This window comes from Ursus arctos, unplaced genomic scaffold, assembly GCF_023065955.2.
Source record: "Ursus arctos isolate Adak ecotype North America unplaced genomic scaffold, UrsArc2.0 scaffold_4, whole genome shotgun sequence".
Taxonomy (NCBI): domain Eukaryota; kingdom Metazoa; phylum Chordata; class Mammalia; order Carnivora; family Ursidae; genus Ursus; species Ursus arctos.
In genome coordinates this window covers 79,793,166-79,819,017 of record NW_026623056.1, presented here as the reverse complement: position 1 = coordinate 79,819,017, position 25,852 = coordinate 79,793,166, and the positions used below count along the sequence as shown (strand labels likewise).

Sequence of the window (25,852 nt, the reverse complement as noted above, 5' to 3'; positions counted from 1 at the left end):
GGTCTGAGTTAGTTTGAGGGCAGAACAGTACATGTAAAGGACACGAGGACAACTTCAGTAGGTAAAGCAGAGTCCCTCCAGCAACCTAGTGGACAAACTGATACGGGTTCTCCCACATGCTAGATAAAATAGCATAAGAAAAAAAAGCAAGCTTGAAAGAAGGAAAAGGAAAACAACCATAGTTTTAAGAAATGAAAGGGACAACCAAATGCAGAGTAGTAGATTGAACTGATGTAGCAACCTGCCAGGAGTTGTCAGCCCTTCTTAGAGAGAGGGCTGAGTGTTAATATCAGGCAGGAAAAAGAAAATAATACAGCCCACGTGAGGTAGATAGCTGGAACTGAGATCTCTGCACTTAGCCTGGCCCATCTAGGAAAAGGGAACTAGAATTATTCTCCCCACAAGACTAGAGAAGTAGCAAGAAAACTTGCCATCTGCCTGGAACTCAGGGTGGGGGAATAATTGAAAACCCCGCACCTAAGGCACATTTGCATGTAAGGGTCCAATTTATATTTTCCCCATCAAAATCCCAAGCTAAGACATTAACATAAAGCTGGTCTGAGACCCATGAAACCACTAGAAAACTGGCAAAACTGGTATTTTCACTACAGAGGACGCTACTCCCACAGGGGAAAAATCAACGCCTACTGAAGATGATCTCACAAGGAACTAAATTAAAACATCACACACACAAACACACACACACACACACACACACACACACACACACGGAAACAATCCACCATAATGAGAGAGAGTCAGTAAACATTGTAAATGGAAAATTCACATTACAAAAACTAGATATAATAGATATGAACAAGACTATAAAATAAGTAAAGTTTAAATAATAAAGGAGATAAAAGTGGGAATAGAGACAACAGCGAAAGAACAGGATGACGATGATGAAAAAAAGACAAAGAACAGAGGTTAAGGCAGCATAGTCCACTTAGATAATTACTTGGAGCTCAGCGTCTCTACCGTGGCAGGTGGGGTGGGGAAATGTGGGGAGAGAATGGAGAAGAGGCATCAAGAGATGAGTCCTGGGGTGCCTGAGTGACACAGTCGGTTAAGCATTGGACACTTTTCAGCTCAGGTCGTGATCTCAGGGTTGTGAGATCAAGCCCTGTGTCGGGGCTCTGCACTCAGTGCAGAGACTGCTTAAAACTCTCTCTCTCTCCTTCTGCCCCTCCACCCTGTTATTTCTCTGTCTCTGTCTCCCTCTCTCTCTCTCAAATAAGTAAATAAATTCTTTAAAAAAGAGAGAGAGAGATGTCCTGAAATGTAGACAGGATAAAGTTATGGAGGGTCCTGTGCCATCCTAAAAAGTTTAACTTTATCCCTCAGCAAGGAGAAGTCTTTAAAGAGTTTCAATCAAGAAAGTGATGAATAGATATTTGTTTTAAGATGCTCTCTTTTATAGTACTTGGAAAATGAGTGAAAGGAGACAAGAATGGAAAATGGAGACACCTTGAGATTTTTACAGTAGACCAGATGTCCTTAGTTTTAAGTTGCATTTATAGAGTAAGGAACATTCAACAGCTCTTATCAGGGTTCCAAACTTCGATTGCCCTACAAACAGCAGTAGAGCTCCAGAAGCTGCTGGACTGCATGGAGCATTTATGCTGTCAGATGGTGCAAATGTTGGGGATACAAAGGTGAACAAAACACAGGCTCTGTTTTCCTCTCCTCCAAGTGATCATAAACTAGCAGGAGAATCAGACATGTAAATAAATAATTATTACACAACATGATGTATATGAGACAGGAATGAACAGAATGGGGGAGGATGGGGCAGAGGAGTGTGGACAAAGGCATTACAGAGAAAGGAACATTTGAGTTGAAGTCTGAAGGAAGAGTGAGAACATTCAATGCAGCAAGAATTTTGTAACCTCAGTGACTCATGAATATAACACCAAAATGATGAAAATTCAGGAACCACTTTCCATGAACTTCACATCTTGATGATATTCTGACATGAGTCATCGTGTGGTAAAGTGAAGAATAAAACTTGAGCCTCAGAGAGCTTTTGATTTAATAATTCTTTTTTTTGGTATAACAGAATAATTTTACAAGTCTTACACACATTCTCTTCTCCCTACAATAACTCTGCAAGGTTGGTCTTATTCTACCCGTTTTGAGATGAAGAAATTTATTCATAGAAAAGTAATTAAAAACAAGACAAACTCACAAGAAATAACAAATGTTAGCAGCAGAGCAGAGTGTGTAATGATGGTAGTGGGTCCACATTTGTTCCATCTCACAGGGAAATTCCCAACTGTTCTGATCCATCTAGACCAGGACACCATAGTTTTCTTTCCCACTTCCTGCTTTGACAAGGTGAATGTATGGTGGCAGAATATGCCACCCCCAAATATGTCACTCTGGCATAAAGATTATTTTGAGTTAAGGGCAAATGAGAAGAAGCAGATATAAGAAAAGCTCTCTGCCCTTTCCTATTCGCCTAAAAGCAGGACATAAACTTACAAAGCACCCCCTCCTCCAAGAAGAACAAGAATTAATCACAGAGACAATTTTAGACCCTTATCAGCCTGGAGGTGGCACCAGAGGAAACTACATCACAAACCTTGCTTGAACTAGTGTTATCTACCATTAGTTTCCCATTTATCTGCATTCCCACAATTTGCTGCCATGAAAACTCAAAAGTCCTTTCTCTGTCTTGTCATTTTTCTAAAATTATATTGTTCCTTTGCTAAGATGCTATATAAGCCCAAGTTCTAACCAACCCTTTGAGTTACTCACCACTGAGTGCTCCCATTTGTAAGCATGATGCACGTGTTAATAAACTTCTGATTGTTTTCTTTTTTTAATATCAGACATGTTTTAATCAGAGAGGTAAAAGAAAATCTACTCATTTGAATTAAATAAACTGTTAAGCTGCTAGATGACTTTTACTGGTTTAACTATTACATACTTTGAGTTTTGTTCATTAAAAAAAAAAAAACAAGAATTTATATGGGCACCTGGCTGGCTCAGTTGGTTAAGCATCAGACTCTTGATCCTGGCTCAGGTCATGATCTCAGGATGGTGAGATCAAGCCCCACTTCCAGCTCTTTGTTGGGCCTGGAGCCTGCCTAAGATTCTCTCCCTTTGCCCCCCAACCCCCATGCTCTCCCTTTCTCTCTCTCTCTCTAAAAACAAAAACAAAAACAAAACCCACAAGGATTTATTTAAAGTTTTAAAATGTGCTAATATGAGGCTATACTAGTGTGTGCAAATATCGAATATAGAACTACAAAATTTTCTTCAAATGTTCTGTATACATACTTGATCGCAGTCCAGCCCACCACAACCATTCTTTAAGATATGCATGGCCACTTTGACCTGCTCTCAGGGAGCCTTTCCTGGCAAGGCACAAAAGACCTCCCCACCCCCCAAAATGAAACTCCTTTCAGTGAAAATGCTGGAGTTCACGGCCAATCCCAGACCAATGTAAAAGTCCTATTTTCCACACCCCTGGGCATTTCATTTGTTGCTGAAGAAGTTCTTGTGGATCACGAAACAGAGAAACCACTGATGCTGGAGGCAGGATTATGCAGTCTTTGAATATATAAGTTTAATATAGTCTCTCTTATGAAAAATGGCTGGAAGAGGTCAGAGATGACTTATTCACTCTCATTTCCTCAAAAATAATACTCTGTATTCTCGTTTAAAATTTTAAACCCCGGCAGAATAGTTCTGGCCCCAGTTGGAGGCCAGTCACACAGCTGCCCCTGCACCATACGGCCCTGGTCACTTCCCCTCACAGGCCCGCAGGGGCCATCCCCCTCTTGAGCTCACATGGCTAGCGACTTCGTCACTGTGCAGTAGGAAGTGAGAGCATCCAGGGCTGTGCTCTCTGCCTCCTCCCTAGGGGAGTGCTGGGGGGAAACCTAGCCCAGAACCTGCAACCCCCATGCCACCAAGACCAAGGGCTGTCCCCAAGCTACTTTTCTTTTATTAGTGTGTCTTTCATCTATCCAATTTATAGGACTTCAGCCTATATACTAGTAGGAAAGTACTAGGAAAAAATATTTGCTCTCCCTTGCAAGTACTCCACCTTTGTCCAGGGCACAAATAAAGGCCCAGTACTTTTAGACGGTGGGTTGTCCATGGGCAGTAACCATCAGTTCCTGAGAGCAAGTGGATCTCAAGCTGAATCCCCCCACATCTTGGTCTTTCCTTCCCTTCCCCGGCTCCATTTGGGCAAGTCTGTCCCTCCACACCTCCTTCTCATAGCCCTGTTGCCCTTCCACTGTGCTTCTCACAGCCTCAGCCCCAAACTTACGAAGTGATTATAAGTCAGCATCTGAAAATGCTTGCGTTGGTGTTTGATGAAAGTCTGGGGACTCCCCGGAGTTCAAGTGAAGGTAAGACACGGAAAGAAGGGGAACTACACAGAAACCAGATTAATATTCTAACTCTGCCATATGTTCTATAGCCTAAAGACTCGATTGGAGTTCAGAGAAGGAAAAGCTAATTTAAATGTAGGATATGTGCCAAAGCCAGAGCCAGGCTGGGATGGAAAAGAGGCATTTAGAGAGGAGGAAGAAGTTTATAAATTTGAGAACTGAATGGGATCCTAGAGATCCTGGAGTCTGTCCTCCTGCCACCCCCACAGTTTAATCTTGGCAGAGAGCCATATAAGCCAAGATCCAGCTTGGACCACATGGAGCTCTGTGAGAGACAAGCCTACCAGAGAACATCATTAATGTCAAGAAACGGTGGGAGAACAGGACGACGCAGAGAAACATAATCTGTGAATAATGAGCTTCCTCCGACAAGCAGAGCCAGTATTACAATTTTATTAAGTACATAATTCCTGCCCATTAAAAAGTCCATTGTCCACGGGGCGCCTGGGTGGCACAGCGGTTAAGCTTCTGCCTTCGGCTCAGGGCGTGATCCCGGCGTTATGGGATCGAGCCCCACATCAGGCTCCTCCACTATGAGCCTGCTTCTTCCTCTCCCACTCCCCCTGCTTGTGTTCCCTCTCTCGCTGGCTGTCTCTGTCTCTGTCAAATAAATAAATAAAATCTTTAAAAAATATATAAATAAATAAATAAATAAATAAATAAATAAAACAAAAAGTCCATTGTCTTGATGACCTGGGAGATACTACGGGAACAGATTATTCTTAAAAATGTACTATTTGCTTGATATTAATTGTTTCTTCCCACTCACAAGCACATTAGACCTAGTGGGACTTAAATTGCTTTCTCTTAGTGAGGAAGCTTCCTCTTGGTTGTAAATTATACATCTTTGCTTGGACATTAAATCTTTAGGCCACTAGCAAACTCCTGAGAAGATTATTTTCCACCATAATATACTCTCGTTCAAATATGTAAAAAAAAAAAAAAAAAAAAAAAAAAAAAAACCCTTGAGTTCTGGGGAAGAACAGCCACGTACAAATAAACTCTAAGCGTAGAATTCAGTGAGGTCAGTAAACCACTCTTACTTTAGTACGAGGGCTGGCAAACGATCCCTGAGGCCAAATCTGTGTGCCACTTGTTTTTGGAAATAAAGTTGCATTGGAGCACAGCCACACCCAATCATTTGTGTATTATCTACTTTCCTGCTATCATGGCCGACTTGACAAGTTGTGAAAGAGACCGGATGGTGTGCAAACTGTAAAATATTTACTATCTGGCCTTCTACCAAGAGTTTGCCAACTCCTGGTTAGACTTAGTTCTGTTACTGCAAACTGTGATTCAGAATACATCCCAATCCTGCCTAGTTCCCTCTCTCTCATAAACATTTATTGAGCAAGCTGTGTGCTAGGCACTAGAGTAGACATTGGGGGGGGGGGGGTACAAATGAGTCTTGACTAAGACGAGCCTCCTGCCAAGAAAGGGGTAATATGAGTAATTTCAAGGTGTGTTGAACACTGAGATAAAAGTGTGCTATGACACTGTGAAGCCAAAATAAGAGAACTTACCGGAAACTGGAGAAGGCGTTCTGGAGACATCAGACTTCAGCCGAGTGACGAAGACCAAGTAGCCGCTAGCCGATAGGAAGGGCTCAAAGGAAACTGGAGGACTTAAGAGCCTGTGCTGGCAGCCCAAAGCCGCCATCTGGCTCTTTCTCTTTGCATTTCTGCTGTAACAGTCTTAGTGGAGATAATGCACACAGCAGGCAGGGGAGACAGGGGTGTCTGGAACATTACAAAATCCCAACTCAAAGACTAACGAAGGAAACAATGAAAAGCTTTCATAGGAAACCTGTGTCAAATGAAGTTTCTGTCTCCAAGAAATTCTAGTCATATTTTTTAAAGCCACTTAAAACTTTCTGAGAAATAATTCCACTTGCAAAAAGCATAAATGCATTTTTTAACATGTAAAAATCTGGGGAATCGCCACTATGCAACAGGTGACGAAATAAAGCTTTTTCTGTCTCATTTTGGGCTGCACCCCCAAAACCAATTCAGTGAGTGACAGATAACCCCCTAGGAAAAATTCTTTGTAAGCTTGTCTAGGTGGCGTGAATTGAAGGGAACAGAGAAGGTCCTACGCTCCAGTGGTACCTTTTGCGCCAGCCCCCGTCCTGCCTTGCACAGTAGCCCTGGGAGGCGCGCCTATGGGTTAGCCCAGCTCATTGCCAAAGGCCATGGCCTGTTCAGGAGCGTACATTTGGTACCTGAAAGGTGTCACACATTAACGTCTTTCCTTTTACCGAGAACACTAGCGGGAATTATTTTTTCTGACTAGTTACTAAAAAGTAAAACCTAAAGGCCAGGACAAAAGCACCAATTCTGTCAGGTGTTGGGGGGCAGGAAAGATCCTGAGCATAAGAGACTGCGCTGGAAGATTTAAGTGGATTATACATTATAAAAAGAAGGCCAGAGGGGGGCCCAGTCCGTTGAGTGTTGGACTTTTGATTTTGGCTCAGGTCTTGATCTCAGGATGATGGGATTGAGCCCAGGGTGGGACTCTGTGCTCAGCACAGAGTCTGCTTGAAAGATTCTCTCCCTCTGCCCCTCGCCTCCCCTGCTCCGCCCCCTCACACGCACGTGCACACACACACACACACTCACACACATACACACACACACACACTCTCAAATAAATAAATCTTAAAAAAAAAAAAAAAGGCCAGAGAACAAACAAACAAGAAGCACAAAGATTGAAGACTTGTTTTTCCATACGTAGGATCTGCGAATGTGTGTCTGTGTTGGTGTATTTGTGTCTCTATGTTCGGCAGGGGCAGGGGTTTCAGAGGGAAGAAAAAGGTACTTTTTGGAAGTACCAGAAAGAGGAAAGCACAAGTGGGCAGAGGTTATCAGAGGTGAACTTTCCCACCTTCCCACTTTTGCTTAGCCATTTTTTGAAATCATCTCAATTCTATAGGTAAGGTGAAAATATATGCTAAGCATGGTGAAGGTCTTTCCCCATATTTGTGTATACGACGCGAACTATTTGGAGGTGATTCGTGGTCAACAGGAGATCAATACTGGTATTTTTCCATTTTGAGCATCATCCTCTGAGGATTAGAAAACGTTGTTTTTAATGTATTTATATTCCTTGCTTTTTATAAATCTTGTGCCTCCTAATTTTGAGGTGCTTCCACCAAATGCCAATGAATTCTCTCAGTTCAGTGAGGTGATCACCATACACTATATCTCAAGTCCTAAAGGGAAGCATTAGAACATCTGTGCGTGACGCTCTACGGGACTCAAAACTTACCTACGCCTCCTTCCAGCAGCTTCTATACAGCTGGAGTACGAACATTATCAAGGATGCCTTTGCATGTTGGTCTTGCCCCCCCAAGGGAGAGTGGGAGGAGGGCTTCTCTTTTTTTCTCAAACTGTCTCAGCTCAGGCTGCTATAACAAAAATACCATAGACTGCTTGGTTTAAACAACAGACATTGATTTCTCACAGTTTGGGAAGCTGTGAAGTCCAAGATCAAGTTGCCAGCCGGTTCAGCTCCTGATGAGAGCCCTCTTCCTGGATTTGTTATCACAGGCAAGTCCTCGCCTGTCTCTTCTTATAAGGGCTCCGTCCTCATGATCTAATCACCTCCCAAAGGCCCTACCTCTTAATACCATCACACTGGGGGTTGGGGCTTCAACATACGAGTTTGGGGGAAGACACATTTAGCACATAGCACATGCCAAATGGTTCTTCAATAGAACTGCTGTAGGGACTGGGGTGTCTGGCCAGAAGGAGTATGACATCTCCCCACCCCGATGCCCTCCCCGCCATCCCTCATCCCTAGACAGCTGGATGCCAGCTAAGTGGGAGCAACATCTGAGCCCCACAATGGCATGGGCCCTGAGTGGAGGTTCTTGGGGAAATCGGGCTGGAGTTTCCTGGATTTGTCAGGAAGGATATAGGCAAGGTGCCTGACTCCCACGCAGCAAAGTCTAACGAGAGCCTGGCTAGAGTTGCCTTGTAGGCAAAGTGAAGGGAGGCCCACCTCTTCAGACTGTCTGGAGCCAGGTGCTGAGCATTCTATGGGTTAAATGGGCACTATGCAAGGTAACCATCTCTAGAAGTCTTGAAAGGACCCTGTGGAAGGGGTCTACTTGACAGGCAAAGCCACCCTTGGAGAGGAAGCTGTGGGAGGTGCTCCATCAGAGGAAGTAGCTAAGCGGTCATCCAGGCACATAGCTTACTTCGTGATTAAAAGGGCTTTGATACTCAAAGCCAGGGAATGAGGCAGGAGGGGGGACCTTTGGTCATTCTCACAATCAGTCCATGAGAGAAAGTGTTGAGTGTACTTCGGGTACCTATCCCCAGAGGGCCCACAACACAAAATTACCCCAGTGGCAGCCAACTAAGACTCTGCCACTCCTCTAACACTTCCCACCCTCGTGCATCCTACCTTGGAGGCACAAGAATCAGCAGGTGGCTGGTGGCAGAGAAAGGAGTGCAGGGAAGAGCAGAGAAGCTGACCAGATACCCCTTCTCCACCGTAGACTTCCAGGCCCCCCAGACCCCACAGCCTTGAGCTATGGCAGATGGGAGAAGGTTTCCACTGAATGAGGGATTTGAAGTTTGGTAGTACTCTGGGCTGAACTTTCTGGTACCTGAAAACAACATCTGTGAGACAGATGGTATCTAGAGGAAGGAAAGGAGAGCTGACAGAGGGCTTGAAAGAGCACTGTTTTCTACTTTGCTCCCTAATACGTCCAGCCTGTTCAAAAATTGATTCTTTTTCTAAAGCGTATTTATCAAGTAATGAAACTGGTTTTCCTATGTGGTCTATAATCCAATCCTGAAGGAAAGACCCAACGAAAAGATGATATTTCAAGAAACACCATTAGCATTACATTTAAAATAAGGAAAGAGGTCACAGGGGGCTTCTTTGCAGGCCACCACCCATGCTGGTTCATCATCTCCAGCCTTTCCTGGCGGTGGTGGCAGGTAGGGAGCGTACACGTCTAAAAACTGGGTCCTTTATTTAGCCTGGTCTCAAATTTCAAATGCCAGTCAGAAAAGGATAAATCAAAAGACTTGATAAAGTCACTCAGAATTAATAGAAATAAGGGCGCCTGAGTGGCTCTGTCAGTTAAGCTGTCCAACTCTTGGTTTTAGTTCAAGTCATGATCTCATGGGTCGTGAGATTGAGCCCTACCTCCGGCTCCACACTCTGCAGAGAGTCTGCTCGAAGATTCTCTCCCTCTAGCCCTTCCTGGACTTGCACTCACATGAGTGCACTCTCTCTCTCTCTCTCTCAAATAAATAAATAAATCTTTTTTTAATGTAATAAAAATAAAAGGAGAAAATGACAGACCTACAGTACCAGCGGTGATTTCTCTTCACCGTGCGCAGGTTTTCCTTGGTCCTTTTTCTGTACACCAGTCAAGCCTGCCCCACAGACTGCAGATGTGAGGGTATCTTGGACTTTATGTCAAGCATTTCTATCACTTATGCAACATTGGCTAGAGGGCCACTTAATGTCGTTATTTTCAAGAGACTCTAAGCAATGGCATTGCAAATATTACAAAATTTGTTCTCATCTGAGGTACAAAACGGTTTTTTTCTAAATCCGTAAACTAGAAAATAACATTAAGAAATAGAAATATTGCTGTAAATGTTAAATTCACAATGGAAAGAAAATCTTCCTAGAGCTGAATTGTCTAACACAGTAGACACTGAGCACTGTAGCTTCTTATTCTTTTAAGATTTATTTATTTATTTATTTTAGAGAGAGAAAGAGAGACAGAGAGAGTGCGTGTGCATGGGAGGTGGGGTGCGGTGGCAGAGGGAGAAGGAGAGAGAATCTCAAGTAGATTCCCCACTGAGTGCAGAGCCCAATGCTGGGCTGGATCTCATGATCCTGAGATCATGACCTGAGCTAAAATCAAGAGGTGGATGCTTAACCAACTGAGCCACCCAGGTGCCTCCCACTGTAGCTATTTAAATTAAAATCAAAGTAAAAATAAATAAATTTTCAGTTTCTCTGTCATATTAGCCATGTTTCAAGAGTTCAAGAGCTGCATGTGGCTAGTGGCTACTACACTGGACTGTGTAAATAGGGAGCACTGTCATCATTACAGAAAGCAATATTGGACAACACTATTCTAGAGTTTCAGAGTCACTCATTTTTGACACTGAGGAAACAACTCCTGTTTTCTCTGCGTGATTAGATTCTTAATATTTTAATCCTCAGTGAATTTGAGCTTTTGTAAAGTAGGAAGATGTGTATATCAGAGGCTTGTAAGAACACAATATTATTCCTCATTTTAGAGACAGGCCAAGTTCCTTGCTAACTTTATTTTTAAACAGCCTTATTAGGGTCAAAGGACAGGCAAAAATCCAGAGTTGCAACACTTTTTCCTAGAAGCTTAATGCCTCTCAGATTTCTTGCAAACCAAAAAAATTCAGCACTGGGGAATTTAAAATGTTGAGTTAGTGACCTCATGCATTTAGCTGGTTGTCTGAAGCCTTCACGGTTTCTCTGCTAAACACAGAACACACTTCTTTGTATCACATTCTTTTCCCATATTTGCAATCCTCACTTCCTTTTTACATGATATGTGTTTTAAAATATTAACGTCACTCTCTTCACTGACATGAATAGATATGAGTGCAAGGGTTGAAGAAAAGAGAACTTTCAGGAACATTTTTGGAGTTCTGTGATCTTATAGGCTAATAAACCTAGAGACCTGGTGTTTGCTTGAAACAAGAACAATTAGGAGTTTTGAATGTTTTAGATTTCACTATACAGCTCTTCTTCCCCACAAAAGAACAAACTTGAGTAAATCTTTGTCAGAATTTAAATTTTCCTCTCACTGCTTTCTCTGGAAATACTTGGATGGGATCATCAAAACCTACATTCATTGTCTAATGAAAACATGGTCAAATCTCAGACATTTTAGCTAAAGTGAAGCCCAAATATATTATTTAATCTGCCATCAGTGGAAAAAAATTGGTATTTAACCTATAGATTCTCATTGAGATTTTTTTTTTTTTTTGAAGGAGAGAGAGAGTGTGTGTGTGTGCTCAGGGAGGGAGGGGCAGAGAAGAGGGAGAAAGAAACTCAAGCAGACTCTGTTTCAAGCGTGAAGCCTGACCAGGGCTCATCCCAGTATCCCCAGAACACGACCTGAGCCGAAATCAAGAGTCGACCACTTAACTGACTGAACTGCCCAGGTGCCCCTTGTATAATATTTATTATGGCTACCACTGCATGATTTGGAAAGTCAGACATCTGAAAATAAATTATGGTGAAAAAGAATGCTATTTTTAATATATGCAGAATTTATATTTTTAACTCTTAGGAACTTTTTTAAATGGAAGGAGATCATTAGTACATTCCCCCACCCTTTCCTACAATCAAAGAAAGACTTAGACCGACATTAGAAAACTAATTAATAGTGTTCAACAATTTAGGTAATGTTATTAATTTTCAAAAGTTTACTATGATCCTCATAGAATTTTCCCAGACCCAGCCATAATGTTAGATATAAAACAAACCACATAGGATAATAGATTCAGAGAAGAGAAAGAGAAACAAAAACTTGCGTAAAAATAATGGCAAAGATTTTGAATTTCCAGGAAGGGAAACATCCCAAGGAATTCTAAATGGGGTAGGCAGTGAAAGAAAGAAATAACAGGGGAAATGCTGTAATCAGTGCTTTTCAGACTTTAAAATGCATGGGAATCACATCTCATCCAAATTAAGCTTTTGATAAAATAAATCTAGATTAGGACCTGAGAATCTGCATCTCTAAGAGGCTTCCAGGTTTTAACAAAGCTGTGGTAGACTCAACTACTATCATCAGTACATAACTCACATTTACACTGATGCTTTGTTAGCTAAGACTGGCCCTCAACTGGTTGCCCTTATTTGATCATGAATGAATGAAATCAGATTCTGTGAAATATCTGGTCTTATACATCAGCTCGAATCTTCTACACCTGTCTCTCCCAAGCTGAATGGCATTAGGTATACCAGTAGTTCAAAGAATTTGGAAAGTGTTGAGTCAAACACAGACAAGTTTCTCTACTGTCAGACTCTCAGAGCCTTTAACACAATGTACATTATGAATCTTCAAGAGAAAATAAATAAATAAATAAATAAATAAATAAATAAATAAATAAAATAAAAAAAGAGAAAGAATTGACCACACACAATACTTTCTTCCTAGTTAACCTATTAATACCTCCCAGAGAAACTTGCCTACAGTGTGAATAGTGACGTATTGACAAGTTCTGAAATCTCAGTGGTTCTTAAGTTCACAGCTACTACTTTGGTCAATGTAATTGGTGACCGATACTTAAGGGTAAGTCACTGATAAAAGAGTTTTCAAAGATGATCAAGGCAACAGGTTAAAAATAATGATGACCTTTATACCAGTCAATCAGATAGAGCTAAGGAGAGAATATTAGTGTAGAAAACACTGGAAAGAGCACGATGCTGAGAATGTACAGAAGGCATGTTATAGAATTAGGATGTTTGAAAACCATCCTTTAACTTGGCACAGGAGAGCTGTAACCTTTAAAAAAAAATGATAGTGGTAAACAGGACAGACTAGTCCTGTGCGTACTGAACAGAAACAGAACGGCTCATCATAAGTAGGAGCAGAAGTGCCCCACCCAGGGACACAGTTTAAAGAGAAGTTTTCCAATCATGCCATACAGGGCCTTGTGCTCATTGCCTTTGCATGCAAGGAACGAGAGGAAATGTTTTCCAGCATAAGATCTGGGAAGACTCATCTCATCTCTGGCTGCCATGACAACTGGGAGAGATCTTCTAACAGTATAAAATATGTGAAACCCAAAGGTTCAAGAAATACTTTTCTGGCCTGTCTTTAAAATGGTTATGTTGAAATAAATAGTAGATTGAAGTTTTGCCTAGATCAAAGAAGCTTCAACCAAACTGACTTTCTCTTTTATACAAACATAGAATTGTATGCTTTCCAACTTCAAGAGGAAGTAGCAAATATACTCTTATGATAACAGAATCTCCCTGATATCAAAGACCCATCCCATGAACCTGGGATATAATGGTTCTCAAAATGTAATTGTATCGGTATCACCTGGAGAGCTTGTTAAAACACAGATTGTTGGGACCCACCCTGGAGTTTCTGTTTCAGCTGGACTGGGATGGAGCCTGATGATTTGTATTTCTAACAAGTTTTCAGGTGATGCTGCCATTGGCGGTCCAAGAGCCACACTTTAAAGAACAGTGGAATGGAAGGAGCCTAGTGATCACTTGGGCCATCCCCTTTCCCTCACAGATGAAGAGTCTGGGGCACATAAAAGAAATGATCCCCTAAGATGGGGTCATAAACAGCCCCCTTGACCACATGTCTGTGTGCCATTCCCATGCCGTTCCCGTGCTCTCCTCTCCACTCCTGTATCAGGAGTGAAAGACTTTGATGTGGGCAAAAAAAGATGACCTTATGTCCTGTTCATCCACCCTTCTAATTTATCTTTGCTTTCACTATCTCTCAACTATTTTACGACTCTGGCAGTGGTAGAAAACGGATCATAATGCAAATGATTATTTTCTGAAGAAATGCAAGTGACTAGGGATCTGTGAAATACAACTGGTTGTTGGGCTGTCAGTGCTAACAAAATATGCATCATATGTAAAACTAGACAGCATTCTCAATTGCCTGTGCTTGTGTGTGTGCGTGTGTGTGTGTGCGTGTGTTCTTTCAATACCCTCTTAAATTTCTAACATCTTACTGGGTCCCACATTAAGTAATGAGTTAAATAAAATCCTTGTTACATGCTTATTTAATATTTGTATTGATTTGAGTATCATGATTTTACCTTTTTTAAAAAAAAAATTCTCTTTTAAGCTCCTAAAAAAAAAAAAAGAGTGATTTTTGAATGGCAGAATAAGGACCTACAAAAATCTGCAATAAAGCTCGGGCAAAAGTCAAAATCAACTTTTTCCATATTCCAGACATTAACTAAAGAATTACAAAATTCCAAGTTGTGTCTATCCAGAAAGATGGCAGAATCTTGGTAAGAACCATCTTTCCCTCCCCAGCTTCATGGTAGCCTTGAGGACCAAAAGCTTCGTAACTGTAATAGCCATGCAAACCAGCAGTCTAACTGAAGAGGGTAGATGGGTTTGGAACTTCCCAAAAGCCCCATAACTGTCAACATTTGACCGGCTTATGGCAAGCTTATTGAAAATCCCCATTTTCAGGACGTGTCCTTATTTGACCTGACTCAGAACATGCTCTGTTAACAACATCCCTGATTCTAGGGAATTTGAAAGAAAAAAGAAAAAAATCAGTGGCAATTGTTTTAACATTGTAGCTGCCTAAGATGATGTGACTAAGAGAGGCTAATCAAAACACCTGAAAAGAATAGGGCGAGGTGAGGTCCATAAGGGACTTTGAAAAGCTCACATGCTTTCTTGGAAATCTAGTAGAAAGCATGCAGGGCTGTATGCCTACACAGAAAAGACTTAAGAAAGTCCTAATCTCTCATCTTTAGCTTGCCTTGACGCTCAAGGCAAAGTTGTGAACTGCTAGCAAGATCACTGCAGATATAGCCTAACGCACAAAGGCTGGGAGAGTTATTCGTTCAAAGCATTTATGGAAATCTCTGTCTAATCATTAGCTGACCACTAAGCTAACCAGGCAGAGACTTCAATGGCCACATAGGACAAAGAGCACAGGCTTTACAGAAAGAGCGCAGGAAAGTCACTAAACAAATGAATAAACAAACAGCAACAATATAACAAAAACAAAAAACAGCCACAACAACAAACTCTGGGGAAAGCATCTGATTTCGAGAGTTGCCACAATGTATTGTTTAAAACAGAAAAATACTAGACACATAAAAAAACAGGAATGTATAGCCATGCAAAAGAAAACAACCAGTCAGTTCTCCCTAACAAAGTCCAGACTTTGGACTTCTTAAATAAAGACTTTAAATCACCTCATGAACTAAAGGAAATTATGTTTAAAGAATTAAAGGAAAGCATGAGAATAATTCAAAAACACAATCAAGCTAAGCAAAATAAGTCAATCAGAGTGAAAGACAATTTTCATATGATCTCACTGATAGGTGGAATTTGAGAAACAAGGCAGATCATAGGGAAGAGAGGAGAAAATGAAACAAGATGAAACCAGAGAGGGAGACAAACCATAAGAGATTCTTAATTTCAGGAAACAAACTGAGGGTTGCTGGAGTGGAGGGGGGTGGAAGGGATGGGGTGGCTGGGTGATGGACATTGGGGAGGGTATGTGCTATGGTGAGCGCTGTGAATTGTGTAAGACTGATGGATTAGACCTGTACCCCTGAAAGAAAAAATACATTACATGTTAATAAAAAAAAAATACACAGAAGAAAATGACTTGAAATACTGAAAAATAATTGGCACTTGGTTTTTAATCTGGAAGTCTTTGACATTTAATAGCATCTGGTAAATATAAGCAAATGAATGAATGAATGGATAAGAAGCCAAATAAGTTTGCCTATTTTTTATGTGTTTAAATCAGATTTATTATTGAACATTATATTATTTTTAATAAAGTATTGAAATGCCATGGCAAAAAAAAATCAAGAAAACAATTCCATTTACAAAGGAAAAAAATTAGAAATAAATTTTTTAAAGCACAAGATTTATATACTGAAAACCTACAAAATGTCAGTGAAAGAAATTAAAGAATATCTAAACAAATGGAAAAACATCACATATTCATGGATCAAAAGGCACTATTATTGTTAAGATGGCAATATTCCACAAACTGATCTATGCATTCAACCCAAACCCTCTCAAAGTGTCAGCTGCTATTTTTTTTTTTTTTTTGCAGAATTTGACAGGTTGATCTTAAAATTTATATGGAAACAGAATATCCAAAGCAATCTTCAAAAATATTAAGGAACTTGTAGGGATTATTTTTTTCGAGAGAGAGAGTTCAAGCATGAGCAGGCCAGAGGAGGTGGGAAGATGTGGGGGGGGGGGGCGCAGGGGCAAAGGGTGAGGGAGAGAGAATCTTAAGCAGACTCCAGATCCAGTGCAGAGCCCAACACAGGGCTCCATTTCATAATCCTGAGATCATGACCTGAGCCAAAATCAAGAGTCAGATGCTTAGCCGACTGAGCCACCCAGGCATCCTGAAACTTGTGGGATTTAGACTGCCTAGCTTCAAAATTATTTATTACAAAGCTACAGTAATAAAGTAGTAAAGACAATTTGGTACTGGTGTATTTCAATGGATAAACAACAATCTTTTCATTCTCTTGGGTCCTCGCTTCCAAGATAAACAAGAAAAGTAGGAATAGTGGTCATGCCAGAAAGGGCTCTGGCCAAGTGCAGCCTGTTTGCTGCACCAACTCTGCCTTTTTTGTGCCAAAGGACAAGACCATTAAGAAGTTCATTATTCAGAACATAGTAGAGGCCACTGCCGTCAGGGACATTTCCAAAGCAAGTGTCTTCAATGCCTATATGCTTCCCAAGCTCTGTGTGAAACTACATCACATCACTGTGTGAGCTGTGCCATTCACAGAAAGGTAGTCAGGAATTGCTCTCATGAAGCACGGAAGGACCCAACACCCCCGCTCCAATTTGGACCCAAGGGTGCAACCCCATAACTTCCACCAAAGCCCATGTAAAGAGCTAAGTCCTTAAGGACTGAAGAAAAACTGTTCTCTGGAAAAAAAATAAAATGGAGGATATACTTTAAAAACACACACACAACAACAACAACAACAACAATAATCTTTTCAACAAACAGTGTTGGAACAACCAATGAAAAAGAATAAAATTGAACCCCTACCTCACACCATATATAAAATTAACTATATGGATAACAAATATTATCTCCCATTCTGCAGGCTGTCTTTTCATTCTGTTGAACATGTCCCTAGTAATCAAACTGGAAAGCCAAATGTGTCTTCCCCACAAAAACAATACTATATGTATGTCAGCCACATGGGGGTGGGATAGGCTTGGGTGAGCTAATCTAGGAGCAGTTTTAGAGGATGTGTAAGAAAAGGCAACTGCATTCCTACTTCCAAACAACTAGCTTATAAACAAATTTAGATCAGACCCATTCTTCTGCTCTTCAAAGATTTTTTTATGTGTGTCTTTTCTATTGCTGTTTTTGATCAAATCGATGCTATGTTCCTCCAGAGAACTCCTGAACATATGTTCTGAAATTTTACCTCCTGTCACCCAGGGTAGAGAGGAAGATGGAGCAGGGGTTTTCCTGAGCGTGTGGCAATCGTAATGACTCATGCTACTTCCTTATTCTAACCCTTTCTATGAGTGGGGTGGAGAAAGCTCACAGTCAGGCCTGGAGGAAACCATCTTTACTGAGAGGGTGTCCTTGGTGTAGTGATTGCTTTTTGTTTTCCTTTTGCCACAATAGAAAGCAAGGAAATAAAAATGCAGAGCAAGATAAAGAGGGTTTAGAACCGTAAGTACAGGACAACAAGAAAGAGTCATCTGTAAAATAAATGCAACATATATTAAAATGAATTCCTCAGTTTATGCCATCGAGAAAGTCAAACTCGGCATATTTCTTCGTGTGGTCAGGTGCTAAATGACTTTATAATCATACAAAGCCAATAAAGAGAACAGAGGTGAAGAAGAAGGGGAGGAAGAAAGACAAAGTGTGGGTAAGTGTGAACATCGTTTTCCGACGTGGGTAGTCCGATAGTGTCTCAGTTCCCCAAACACTGTTTGTTTTGTAATTTCATTGCATTACTCTTTCAGATGTTTTCTCTCTGAATGGCTAGAAGTCAACAGTTCCAGACTCTAAATCTGTCTGTTAAAGCAAAGCACTCAAGTCCTTTCCAATTCACTCATAAAAAGAGTAATAATTGAGGGTTTTATACCTTAAGAGATTTCTCGAAGCATTGCACAGAGATTAAGCATCAGCAATTATGTAAAGCTATTCATAACTTAAAACTGAGGGGAAAGAAGCCAAGTCGTTGAGGAAACCAGAGCCAAAAAAGGATTGCTGTTTAGTTCACTGAACCATGCTGCTTTTGAGATACTATAATTCAGATCATTCAGTGAGACTTGTTTGCTTAAAATTTCCTTTTCTTTTTTAAAAAAGAAGGACTTAGAGTAAGGAAGGCATGAACTGCTATTCCATAAAATAGGTATAATTATACCCCACTGTATGTGTTGGTATGAAAATTAAATTTAAAAATGTATAGGTAAAAGACCTAACACTGGCTCATGTTAAGGAATCAGTAGGACTTGGCTGCCATAGTTTTTATTATTATTGCTGGTATTAGCACGGCTATTACTATGGAGGTCGATCTGTGAGTGACAGGGAGGTTGCTGCTAGTTAGAGAACTGATCCAAATCATTCAGAACGCCTATATTGTATTTCATGGCCATATACAGAAAGTAGAATAATATTTCAGTTTTTGCATCATCGTATAACTAGTTAGTGCCTGATTCTCAAAAGAATCCTTAATTTTTATGCTATTGTTCAAGATGAATTTCAATGAAAAATTCCTGTGTGTGAGTCTTGGACCCAACAACTAATTTATTTACCAGTTAATTTCTAAATCTTGAGTTATTTATCATTATAAAGATGTCATATGCCCCAAAAGCACCCTTTAAAAAAATTTTTATTTATTTATTTGAGAGAGAGAGAGAGCACAAGCATGGGGTTGGGGAGGGTGACTCCCCACTGAGCAGGGAGCCTGATGTGGGGCTCAATCCCAGGACCCTAGAATCATGACCTGAGCTGAAGGCAGTTGCTTAACTGACTGAGCCACCCAGGCGTCCACCTTCCAAAAAAAAGCACCCTTTAAAGAAAGACTACATGAGAAAAAATGGGACAGACTAAATTTACTAGCATCATCTAGCTCATCCATCTGGGTTATCTATGCCTTTGTTTGCCTTTTAGAGACAGAAGTTAACTTGTGGAAAATTTATTGTAATGCAAACAATTCCTGTCCATAAAAATACAAATTGTATTCTTGTGGCTATTGACCAGTTTTACCAGTCTTGCATGTATTTGAGAATTCATGTCCCATTCTTTGACTATAATACGTGTGGTTCTCTTTTAAACGGGCTACAACAACTGTTGGTCCCTCATTAATTCCTGAGTTAAATAAAATCTTTGATACACGTTCATTTTATATTGTATGGAAGTCATAATTTTATCTTCATTTAAAATCTCTCCTTCAGCAAGCGTAAGCATCAAGTTTATATGACTTCCTGAGGAGCACATCTGAAATTCAAGCATAGAACCTTCCCCACGAATGTTCTAGTCAAGGCAGAATTACGCCCTTCTTCCTGTTGCTTCTGGACAGTCATTGTCAGAAAGTCAGTCAGTCAAAGACGGCTGTCAAAGCTTACCAAGTGAAGAAGCGTGTCCTGGGCATTTTTAAAGAGCTTTTTCTGTACAAGAAAAGCCTGCAAAGCTTCTAAGGCAATGTACAATGAGTTGCTGAGGGACAAATACGTTAAGTATTAACCCAGGGAAGTGAGATCCCTCTAGAGGGCTTCCTGGAGAGAAAATCTGAAAACCAGATTTGGGTTCAAAGAGGATTCAGCTCACAAGAATGTATTCAAAACTAACACTCTCTGAGGTTTTAAACTAGAATTTGGTTAATGTCTTATGAGAAAGCAAAGCATTGAAGAGCATTTTGTTTTCATATTTTATCATTATAGTTGTTTAAAATACAGGACTAGAGGGGCACTGGCTGGCTCAGTTGGAAGAGTGTGTGGCTCTTGATCTTGGGGTCATGAGTTCAAGTCCCACGTTGGGTGTAAAGATGACTTAAATAAATAAACTTTAAAAATAAAATTAAAAATAAATAAATAAATAAAAATAAAAATAAAAATAAAACATAGGAAAGAACCATTCAGATTTTCTCTAGGAAGTATGCTGCTAAAATTTCAGGGCTTTCTTGTTACTTTAATCTTACATAATTACAGAATTGAATATTTTACAACTATAATACCATTACACTTATGTAAGTAACATTTTATATAATTGAAATAATTATGTGGGAGGAATTTAGTCAACCCAAGTACGTAACCATTCACATAGGTTATAGAATTATAAAGACATTTAAGACATACTTCTATGTGAATGTGTAGTGTTTCTAACAAAAGTGGTATCAAACTATAATCATATAAGTAGCTAAAGATTATAAATAATGACCATTTAATGAATATGACTAATTATATTAGTGGGTGTGTAATAAAAAAAGAAGCAAGTATGAGAATGTAAGTATGTGTCATCAACGTGGAACATTTAATAAAAGATTACAAAAACCTAATGAGAGCCTTTTAGAAATAATACACTATGTTTTTAAAACTAGTAATACTTCTTTTATTGTGAGTATTCTCCACACATCGTCTATTATTAATCTGATTAGAAGATGAGAAAATTTTGTCAATCACTACTCAAGCATCACCTCCCCTACAAAGCCATTCTTGATGCCCATAAGACAGAATTAGAGGTTCTTTCCTTTCTATTCCCACAGGGTGTATGCCATAAGGCTCAATAATTGTTATTTATCCATGGATCTGTACTTATAGGTGTGATATAATGGAAACAATATAGACGTGAGAGCCAAATCAGATTCGAATTCAAAATAACTAAATTGCTACTTGAGTGATCACAGATGAGCGAACAAACATGAAACTCAGCAAGAGGCACGTAACAACATTTACAGTATGATTGTATATGCTTATATACACAGCAGCATTATAATGTTATTGCATATGTTTATATATGCACAGTAGCCTTACAGTAGTGTCGTGATTAAGAGTAAGGAAATTGTCGGGGTGCCTGGCTGGCTCGGTCCGTGGAATGTGCAACTCTTGATCCCAGGGTTATGAGTTCAAGCCCCACATTCGGTGTAGGGATTACTTTAAAAAATAAAATCTTAAAAAAAAGGGTAGGGGAAATTGTATATGTTGCCCCCTGGAGCATAGCAGGTGCTCGATAAAGGTTATATAAACGTTTCCACCTCTTACCTAGATGCTAAGTAAGCTTATTTATTAATTTCATTATATATTTACCATATAATCTAAATAAATACTGTAAGAGAAAAGTGGAAAGGCTAAATTATAAATACTTTCGAAGTTGTTAGTATTTCCCATCTTGTTTTGGTAAGTCATTGTTAATATTCACTTTCTCCTCGACTTGGCCAGAGATGCTGTTTTGACACCAGTGTTTGAAAAAATGCAAACGATTGAGCAATTTATGACCCTTGCAAAATGTCCCTGGTGCTTTTTCTTTATTATTGACAGGGACAGACTAATGTCCAGTGCTGCTCAACTGGGTAAAGATGAAACTTTTGCCCAGGCAGAAAGATCCTGCCCTGCCTGTTCATGAAGTCTAGCCAAGGCAAAGGGGCGGGGGTGCTGGGGATGCTGAGGCTCTGACACATCAGAGGTCACCAGACCCGGCCCAACCATCTAGCTGGATTTCTCACCACCCATTTCACACCTTCTCCCCGGTGGTGATGGCAGCCAGTCTCTGAAGCCTCCTGCCTCCACTGCATTTCTTCCACGCTTCGGCTCACATCCTTTGCAACTCATTTTGCCTAGAAAATGTTTTCTGAATCATCTTTCTCTTAGATCCCCATATCACCCCCTAAAATACAGAGGTAATATGATCTCTTATAGGCCATGTTCCTCTCTTTTAGGGTTGGTAAATTACAGGAGAACAAGTCACACCTTTATTTTAATAAACAATGCATAACTATTAGCATTAGTATGCCCCCAATATTCCATGAGATGTATATGGACTATTAGTGGTTTATCTGAAATTCAAATTTCCCTGGGCACCCTGTATTTTTTTTTACTAAATCTGGCACTCCTGCTCTCCTGTCTCGTACTACAGTATTGTATTATTTCACTTGTCTTGTGTCACAGCATGAGTCACAGCTGTGACCTAAGGCTCTCGGAGGCCAGGCAGAGTGTCCAATTGCTTTGTCTCACCCCCACTTCTACCTCAGTCTTCCTGATGCTCCGTCACCAAATGCCCAGCACAGGGCCTTAAGGGCCACTGAGACAGCAGCAGAAGGGAACCCATGCATTCGCTCCTTCTTTCAGTTAGCAACTCCTATACAGTGCCTGGCACTGAAGGATGTTCTGGGGATGGGACTTTAAACAAGACACAACCCTAGTCATAAAGGAACTTCCAGCTCCTTCAGGAAAACAGACGTGGCAGAAAGCAACCTCAATCAGTACAATATGTTCCAAAATCGGGCGAGTTGAGAACACGGGAGGAAGGCACGAAATCCAGTCTTGAGGGGTCAGAGGTGTCTTCTGGAAGGAAAAGCAGCTAGGTGGAGACCTAGTAATGAGCAGGCGTGAACCAGGTAGTGGCAGAGAGAGAAGGCATTTCAGGTCCAGGCAGAGAGAAAGGTGTAAACAAAGGCCTAAGTTAAGAAAGACCCTGGCATTCATGCTTAACTGTTTAATCAAATCTGCCTTTTAGTTCAAGCTTGTTTGACCCACGGATGCCACTGTCTTTTAAGCCTCAGGCTTCTTCTGAATAGTTTTTTTTCTCAAGGAATTCAGCGATGACAGCTCTTTTTCCTCTCTTATCACCTGCGTCTTCTCCAAGCTGCAGGCTGGTTTCTCTCTCCTTGGTATGATCTGAGCATCTTCTTCAAGAATGTAGAGCCGGGGGCATCTGGGCGGCTCATTCGGTTAAGCATCTGCCTTCGGCTCAGATCATGTTCCCAGGGTCCTGGGATCGAGGCCCACTTTGAGCTCCCTGCTTAGCGAGGAGCCTGCTTCTCCCTCTGCCCCTCCTCCCGGCTCATGCCCTCTCTCTCTCTCTCTCTCTCTCTCTCTCACACACACACACACACACACACTATCTCTCTCAAATAAATAAATAAAATATTTTTAAAAAATAGAAGTAGAGCTGACCATGACCAGCCCACCTGGGCTGACCTCACACCTCTCCCCCCTCCAGCCTCCCCCTCTCTGCTCCTTCCCACATTCTTTCCTATTTCCCCTCAGCTTACTCCTTCCAACTCTTGTTGCCCCGTGGTGATGGATGCCCAGACCCAGAGCTACTCTCTCATCCACTTTGAGTTGTTCACCCTCATTCTGTGTGTCCTCCCTAACCCAGCCTATTCCACACAGCAGCGGTGCTGACCCTCACTCGGTTCCAGCCCTAAAAGGACAATCATGAGAGAAAATAAGTCACGTCCCTGGTAAGACAGCTAACAAGTGAAAGAAGGAAGTTCGTAGGTAAAACCCACTCAAACAAGGCTTCTTCCTCACCGATATTCTTTGTATGAATCAGCTCTTTTTGGTTATTTTCTCTTCCCTGGCTTGTGCTTCGCGCTCAGTAAACTGTTGATGTAGGAATTTACCTTTTGTTCTCATTAACTCTTCAGTTATGGCCAGGCGGTAGAAGGAACAAATAGAATGTTAGCTTCCTCCACTACGTGCGAAGCCAGGAATTTTAAGTGCTATACAGAATTTGTGGCGATAGGGTATCCGTGATGGTTGACTTCATGTGACCCCGGGGGGGGGGGGGGGGGGGAGGGGCGGATATGTGGTCAAACATTAGCTTGGATGCTCCCATAGGGGTGTTTTGGGATGAGATTAACTGTTGAACTGATAGACTGAATGAAGCAGATTGCCCTTTCCAAGGTGGGTAGGCCTCACCCTGCAGCCAAGGCTTGAATGGAACAGAAAGGAGGACGCCCTCCCGAGTAAAAGGGATTCTTCCTTCTGAAAGCCAGCTCCTCTAGGTCTCCAACGGGCCTGCCCTCAGGCAGGAACCACACCACTGGCTCTCCTGGTTCCCAGGCCTTCAGACTCCGACCGGAAATACACTGCCCCCTAGCCTGAGTCTCCAGCTTACTGACTTGCCCTGGAGATTTGGGAACTTGCCTGCCTTTGTCATTGCCTGAGCCAGTTCCTTGGACTGGTTTTGTGTCTCTGGAGAGCCCTGACGCTTACAGTAGCACAGGAGAGAAAGCAATCAGAAGCTACTTTGATTAGAATATGTGCCTTTCATTTGCCTTATAAGTCTTCCGCGATCCAGGTATATCCCATCTCCCTGGGAAATCAGTTCACGCTTCACTACATGTGGATGATGAGATTCGTATGAGTCATTTTTCCATATTAAATGCCAAGGGCCTTTGTCAAATATTCCTAGTTTATTTGATAGGAATCAATCCCCTTCATACACACAGCCCCACGAATGTTCTCCACGTGTGTATACATGGTGAGAAAGCAGCTCAGGATACGGCCTCATACTAGAGGCAGTCAGAAGACAGGGAAATGTCTGTGAGTCCTGCTGGTCAGGAAAGGGAAAAAATCTTAAACTAATTAATGTTTTCTCTTTAGACCCGCTCATTTCCGATAACGTTATACAAAGTAAAGATTTGGGAAGAAAGAGAAGATTCGAGGGCATGGAGGGAGAGGATAAAGTGGGAGCTTTGTGGAGACTTCCAGGACATCACAGTGATAATCATGCAACGCTCAGAGGGGCTGGCTTCATAGATGTGCCACCCGTACAGTTGCCCAGGATCCACACTCAGAAGGGCCCTGTGCTGGCTCTACCTGCTCTACCATCAGTGTCTTGAGATTCTTAATTTTTGAACCAAGGAGCCCCAAATTTTCATTTCATACTTGGTCCTACAAATTATTCAATTAGTCCTGACGCTACATAAAGCTTTAAGTTTGGTAACCAATTACAAATTAAAAGTAAGTATTTATTCGACTTTCCACCTAGTGATTATTCCGATGGTCCTATACTAGGATCCCAGGATAATAGCAAACCAAACAGATCTCATACCCCTGTTTCTCTCCCAGGGATGGAAAAACGAGGAGGCAAGAAATGACAACAACCCTCAGGAGTTATGTACAATTGATCTTTGTACAAAGCTTGGGAAGAGATGCATGTTCTTATTAGCAGTTCTTACAAGAGCTTGGATAACTGCTCTGAAAATCAAGCACTAGACCTCTAATAATGGGGTAACACCTTCACCCAGCCAGTGAAGTGGCTTCAAAATCCCCAACCTATGACCCAGCATTCGCACTACTAGGTATTCATCCAAAGGATGCAAACACAGTGATTCAAAGGGGCACCTGCTCCCCAATGTTTATAGCCTCAATGTCCACAGTAGCCAAACTACGGAAAGAGCCCAGATATCCATCGACTGATGAATGAATAAAGAAGAGGTGGTATATATACAGTGGAATATTACTTGGTCATCAAAAAGAATGAAATCTTGCCATTTGCAATGACGTGGATGGAACTAGAGGGTATTACGCTAAGGAAAATAAGTCAGTCAGAGAAAGACAAATACCATATGATTTCACTCATGTGTGGAACTTAAGAAACAAAACAGATGAATGTAGGGGAAGGGAAGGAAAAATAAAATAAGACGAAAATTGAGAGGGAGGCAAATCATAAGGGATGCTGAACTCTAGGAAACAACCTGAAGGTTGCTGGAAGGGAGGGGGATAGGGGG

The 25,852-nt window shown here is 41.2% G+C and overlaps 1 pseudogene; it reads left to right on the top strand.

Moving 5' to 3' along the window:
- The first annotated feature begins 6,354 nt into the window (after positions 1-6,354).
- Positions 6,355-17,029, top strand: LOC113256886 (40S ribosomal protein S26-like; annotated as a pseudogene).
- Positions 17,030-25,852: the final 8,823 nt, after the last annotated feature.